Source organism: Homarus americanus, unplaced genomic scaffold, assembly GCF_018991925.1.
Source record: "Homarus americanus isolate GMGI-L3 unplaced genomic scaffold, GMGI_Hamer_2.0 scaffold1304, whole genome shotgun sequence".
Taxonomy (NCBI): Eukaryota; Metazoa; Arthropoda; class Malacostraca; order Decapoda; family Nephropidae; genus Homarus; species Homarus americanus.
Genome location: NW_024720048.1, coordinates 8,211 through 15,300, shown reverse-complemented (window position 1 = coordinate 15,300; position 7,090 = coordinate 8,211). Strand labels below are relative to the sequence as shown.

At 45.5% G+C, this 7,090-nt stretch overlaps 1 pseudogene; it reads left to right on the top strand.

The window, feature by feature from the left end:
• The first annotated feature begins 1,220 nt into the window (after positions 1 to 1,220).
• Positions 1,221 to 6,757, top strand: LOC121860370 (annotated as a pseudogene).
• Positions 6,758 to 7,090: the final 333 nt, after the last annotated feature.

Here is a 7,090-nt window from a genome sequence, read left to right as displayed (position 1 = left end):
TTGTCCACATTTACGTGAGAAGTATTCAAGCACATTGTGTATTTGGTTCTGTACATGAGAATTTATATAGTTACTAAGTGCAAAAAAGTGGATACAAATCTTAATATGTCGGCTATCTTGCCATTAGAGATGAAGTGTTGTGCCATTTCACACACAGTGTGCTTGGACCTGTCCTAAAGGTTCTATCTTCACACAGTCGGGACGGCCAGTGTTCAAGTGTGTGGCCGCTTGTCTTCATGGCCACACTTTGACTAGTTGTTTACATCTGCTTGAGGAACATACTGCCAAAGGTACTTATATCCTAACCTTAATCTAGCGGTTTCAACATCTTGTAATCTAGTGATCTTGTTACTTGCTCCATATACATGTTTCACTTGATACATCTCATCATGGTAACCTATGGATCGACTAGTGCCTGTTTGCACTAGTTTGCTTTACGTCAAACTCATCAGCCAAGTTCTTTCCTAATTACAGTTTTAAGGGTTCTTTTGACAGACCCCAAATTGTATTCAACGGTGTCTTTGTTAGACACTTGGCGAGTTTTGGCGAGGGGCATCAACTCTTGTCATGTTTTATGAGGCCTGGCGGAGGGGATCCACAACGGTTTGACCTTGACACCCGGTCAACAAGGCACGCATATTTGTGTGTCGGCTTCAGAGACAAGGCGGTAAGCAGCCTGGCTGGGGTTGCCAGGGGCAAGTGAGTGAGGATAGTCAGTGATGATGAGACTGTCGGTAATAGTGGTTTCAATGATTTAATGGCTGTGAGTATGGCAACTAATTCAGTTTGTATAGTGGATGCCCAGTTGTTAATTCTAACTCCTTTCTCAATTATATTACCGTCAGGTTGAGTCACAACAACAGCACTTCCAGCCCCTCCCTGCAGCGGTGTTAAAGAGATCCATCAGTGTAGATGGTCTGTGTGATATTATCATCAGTCTGTAGAGTGTGTATGTGTTCAGAGCTCTCAATTTGGCGGTGTGTTGGAGATAAATGCACTTTTGTATAATTAATTTTTTAGGCGGATACGTCGGTATTGTGATATCGAAAGGAACTGTCCCCTCAGGCCCTATATTGGGTCACTGAGTTAGTGACCACTGTGCCCGGGTGGGCTAATCCCTGTAAAAAAGAATGCCTCTACAACACTCAGTCACCTGTTTAGTACATTTTGTCGTGCGTGTGGTATTGTATCTTTGCTTATCTTGACACCTCTTCTTCGCCATGTCCACAGCGCGTGAGTGTATCAGCGTACATGTAGGGCAGGCAGGCGTGCAAATAGGCAACGCCTGCTGGGAGTTGTACTGCCTGGAACATGGTATCCAGCCCGATGGATCTATGCCCCTCTGATAAGATAGCCGGCCACCGACGACTCCTTCAGCACCTTCTTCAGTGAGTCAGGCTCCGGTAACCATGTACCCAGAGCCGTGTTTGTCGACTTTCCTAGAGCCAACAGTTATTGGTAAGTCGGTTGTTACTTTCAGGTTGTATTGTATTCTGCTGTTTCTGAGGTGTGAAATAGTGAGCTATCTGTATCCTAGTTACTCATAGAGTACATGAATTTGTGCATATATCTTGGTTTTCGATATTCGAATTAGCTTTTATGTGCTGGTTATTTATGTGTACGAGTTAGTTGAGTTTTGATGCAAATCACTCTATACAAATTGAATTGTGTATATGCTGGCTCTCTATATGAGAATAGATTGTGTATATATATTGGTTCTATACAGATTAACTGTGTCTATTGAGCTCAATTCAGTATAGTATATAGTATACAGTGTAGTACTTTTCTAAATTAGTTGTGTATACATCTTGTTTACTAATATGGGTATATGTTGATGCTGGGGTACAGATGAAGTAAGAACAGGTACGTACCGGGCTGTTTCACCCTGAGCAGCTCCTGACGGGGAAGGAGGACGCGCTGCCAACAACTATGCTCGCGGCCACTACACCATCGGGAAAAGGCTGCAGGTGTGACATTACCATGGAGAGAGTTAGGAGCTGGCTGATCAGTGTTCTACAGGTCTACGGGTACGACTTTCGCCGTTCTCCTTAAATACTATGATTTGGTCATTTGAGTATGATGAATAACTCCTTGAATACTGATGACCTAATTTCCTAAGTACGATGACTTAATCTCTGGGGTACGATAGTTAATCCCTGAAGCGCCGACCGAATTTCTTAGGCCCATGAGTACGATGGCTTAAATGGTTAAGTAATGTCTTGGCCCGTAAAATGATGACTTAACCTCATGCTTAAGATTATTTGACTCCTCGGTACAAGGATTTGGCTCCTTGAGTACGATGACAACACTCCTGAGTACAACAACACCACCGTACTCCGAAATGATAAGTCCATATAATCAAAGAGATTAAAAACATGGAACTCAAGGGTCACCACATCGTTTGAAGAGGTCAAGTCATCGTACTCTCAAGAGGGTCATGTCATCGTTTTCAGGGGTTAAGTCTCATCGTTTTCAATGGATAGTGTCTTTAGAGGTCAAGTCATTATTTTCAAGGGATCAAGTCATCGTTTTAAAGGGATCAAGTCATCCTACTCGAGGGGTCAAGTCATCGTACTCGAGGGGTCAGGTCATCATTTTCAGGGGTCAAGGCATTGTTTCCAAGGGGGTCAGGTCATCTTTATCAAGGGGTCAAGGCATTGTTTCAGGGTCAGTCATTATTTTCAAGGGGGTCAGGCATTGTTTTTAAGGGTCAAGTCATTATTTTCAGGGGATAAGTCATTGTTTTCAAGGGATCAGAGTTATCGCGGTTGTGGGTTAGACTACCTAGTAAAACAAATTCTGGTTAACTATTTCACTTCTCTTCCCGTCTCTGTTACCATGTTGTGGCCAGACGTAGGTATTAATAGCGATTTTTGTGTTGTATTCTTTGTATATCTGTATGTATGGATGTATTAATGAATGTAATATGGCCCGACATCGAGGCATATTAATGGAAGCTCTGTGCTGTGGCCCCGGTATACATCTGCCTTTGGTTGGCATTGATTTTCCTTCAATCCTGGAGATATTCTGACTCGTTTTGACAGGGTCGCAAGTAAGAACTGGAACGTGTATCTTGTATTTTGCCTAATATCAGGATAAAGAGTCAGAATTTTTTATAGTAATGGTATTAAAGGTGTCCAAATTTGAGTTAAGTCTCATTTTAATGGATTTAGTTCACATCGTGTCATTATTTCTAGGAGTCACCATATTTATCTATACTGTATGACGCAGTAACTCTTAATGGATTCAATTACTAATGGGCTTTAATCCTTATGGTTAGAAGTTAGATTTCTTAGCTAGATTTACACGTTGTGTTTGGGTTTCCTTAGGCTTGGTTAGGTATGGTCGGTAGTTAGGTCCTGTTATGTTTGGTTCTGTTAGGTTGAGTTTGGTTAGGTTAGGTTAGGCTGGGTTGAGTTGAGCTGGGTTGGGTTGGGTTGGAGTGAGGTTAAATGAGGGGTTAGGCTAAAGTTGGATTGGGTTGAGTTGACCTGGGTTGGGTGGGTTGACTTGGGTTGGGGTGAGGCTGCAGTAAAAAGGTTTGATGAAATCAAAGCGAAGTTAAGGTTAAATTAGTGTGAATTTAAGTGAGGGTTAAGGTGAGGTTAAAGCAGGTGGGCCTTTTGGGACTGCTTGGCTCCCTGCCTTGAGCTCCAGCAGTAGTATTCTTCTCTCTGGCAGGGGTTCCTCATCTTCCACTCCTTCGGCGGCGGCACAGGGCTCTGGGTTCACCTCTCATGATGGAGAGACTTTCCCTGAGACTACGGCAGAGCAAGCTGGGTTCATCATCTACCCCGCCCCTCAGGTAACACACTCACACACACACTTGTCAGCCACACACTCAACTGTCAGTCACAACACACTCACCTGTCACACAAGCTCACGTACACTCTTGCCACACACACACACACACACACACACACACACACACACACATTTTACCTATTTTCGTGATGTTAACCCTTATCTGAATAATATTATTGAAATGTGAAGGGAGTAATGACAGCAGTGATGAGGATAATCATTATGACGACGATGACGATGAGAAATAATATGATACAGAGTTGGTGCATTTGGCATTGACAAACAACAAGTCAAGCCACGAGGAAAAGAACTGCCATACTTCCTCTGTGTCTCATATGACCTGCATACAGTAGCTACCTGTCTCCTCCTCATCCTGCAGGTGGCGACGGCCCGTGGTAGAACCTTATAACTCCATCGACGACCCACACCACCCTAGAACCTTACTCGACTGTGTGCATTCATGGTCGACAACAGGGCCATCTACGACATCTGCCGCAGGAACCTGGACGCCAGAACGACCCACTTACACCAACCTCAACAGGCTTATTGGTCAGATTGTCTCCTCCATCACCGCCTCCCTCAGATTAGTATGGGACTAGGGGCTGAGGGAGGGAGATGTGGTTTTGATGTAGGGAAGGATAGAGATGGACTGTGGGAAGGAGGAAGGATTGGTAGATCGTTATTATGTGGAGAAGGGGGAGGAAGTGTTATATGATGATGGGAATGATATTGTCTTTATATAATGACGTGTTCGATGGCTCCCTGTAACTCACCCCTCTCCCTTTTGCAGGTTCGACGGCGCCTAAATGTTGACCTAACGGAATTCCAGACGAATTTAGTGCCCCTACCCGAGGATACACTTCCTTGGTCACCTACGCCCCAGTAGTGTGTGTGTCAGCGAGGCCAACCACGAGAGCAGCTGTCGGTCGCCGAAATCACCAGCTCCTGCTTCGAGCCAGCCAATCAGGTGAGTGCAAGGAGGAGATGTGAGAGGAGCGGGTGGGAGAAGATGTTGTGGAGAGATTTGGCTCGAAAGTGGAGATGAGGAGATGCGAGTGGTCAGGAAGGAGGAATAAGCGAGACAAGATATGAGGGGGTGAGGTGGAGGATAGAGTTAATAAATGTGTGGTTGGGAGGGAGGGACGAGACGAGAAGGGGTAAATATGGAAGGCAGGTGACGGAATAATAGCGCTTACATCAATCAATGTTAATTATTCCCAGATGGTGAGAAATTAATGACCCAAGACATGGCAAGTACATGGCCTGCTGTCTGCTGTACCGAGGGTGATGTGGTACCCAAGGACGTCAACTGTGCCATCGCTACTATCAGAAAGACCAAGCGATCTATCCAATTTTGTTGATTGGTTGCCCACCGGGTTTTAAGGTGAGTGACAGGAACAGGTGGGTGGGAGGAGGGAGGGATGGGGGAGGGTGAGAGGAGGGAAGGAGAAAGGGAGAGGGAGGGATTAGGTAGCAGGGGGAGAAAGAGGGAGGGAGAAGGAAAAGGTGAGAGGAAGGGAGGGAGAGAAGTTTAAGTAACAAGAGGAGGAGAGAGAGGGAAGGGGAGGAAAAATAGGATAAGAGGAAGGAAAGGTTAGGGTGAGAGGCAGGAGAGAAGGGAGAGAAAGAGAAGAAGGGATTAGGGTAGCAGCGAGAGAGAGAGAAGGGGAGAGAGTGGGAGATGGGGTAGGAGAGGGAGGGTTAGGAGGGAGAGAGACGGAGGGAAGGAACAGCCAGTGGGGTGGGGAGGACTTTGGTTGTAGAGGATGGAGGGAGGAAGAAGACGAGGAAGAGGGAGAGAGAAAGGCAGGGCGAGAGAAGGGAGAAGGGAAGATGGTAGAGAATGAGGAGATAGAAGGAAAGGGATAAAAGCAACAGTTGGTTGAATTAATGTTTTAGTACAGAATAGAAGACTGGATAGTTAATTTAGTCTTAAAACAGTGACCAGAAGACTGGGTGAGTTTGGATTCCAATACAGGCGAAAACAAATTAATCTCGACGGATAACCAATTCACCTTAATTACTACCCTCCATTTATTTAATCCCGCCTCGGTTATGTTGTTCAGGTGGGATCAACTACCAGGCGCCGACCGTATTGCCTGGGGGAGACCTGGCCAAGGTGTCGAGGCCGTATGTATGTTGTCCAATACTACGGCCATCGGGAGGCCTGGGCCCGCCTCGACCATAAGTTTGATCTGATGTGTACGCCAAGAGCCTTCGTTCACTGGTGGGTGTTGGTGGTACTCTGTGTTGGAGGGCATGGTAGTTTATTTCTTGATGAGAACTTCTCTTCTCTTCTCTTCTCTCTATTTCTCCTAGTGTCTGATCTGTCCCATTCTCTCTCTGCTTCTGTCTCTGATCTCTTTCTGTCATACTGTTTCTCTTACTTGCTCACTCTCTCTCTTTTATTACCGACTTTCTCTGGTATCCAATATCTCTTCCTCTTTGCCTGTCTGTCTATTTCTCCCTGTTGATATTATACTATTAAAAGACGGTATGGTGGGCCAGGAAGGTTGGAGTCAGTTGTCTATGAAGAATACATTATTTCACAGTCTTTGACACTCTTCTTTACCTGCCGTTATCTTCCTAGATTATCTCTCTTTCTAGAGCTGAGGTGTGACCTTGGTACTCCTAAGGCGGTGGAGAGGTGTGACAGTACTCCTACGGTAGTGGGAAGTGTGACAGTGCCTACTGTGGCCAAAAGGAGATGCGATAGTACTCTTACGGAAGTGAAAAGTGTGACAGTACCTCACTCCTGAAGTTGTATAGGAACATGTTATGACCGACTACACAATACACCTTGACCTCTTCTTCCGGGTATGTGGGAGGAAGGCATGGAGGGAGGGCGAGTTCTGTGAGGCCCGAGAGGGACTTGGCTGCACTCGAGAAGGGACTATGAAGGGTCGGTCTCGATTCCTCTGACGAGGCCGAGGAGGAGCCCGAAGGTTTTTAAACGACTCCCTGGTGGAGAAGAGAGTCGGCACCGTCAGTAGGCAACAATTATCACGAATGGTCACAATAAAGAGATATAAGAGAAACATATTACGTTTTCTTTAGTTTGGGCTGTGTTTCATCGAGCTCAATGTCCACCTTTCTGATCTACGATGAAAGCGTTGTTTTCCAGCATAGAAGATTTTTCTTGTTTGTTTTATCTCTTCTTGTAGTGGGACTTTAACTTCACCACAGGAGGGAAAGCTTTGCAACTTCGTCTCCATCCTCCTTGTGTCTCGTTGGAGCTTTTTCTAGTGTGGTCGTAGTGTGACGAGTGAGGATATCAGTGAGGTAC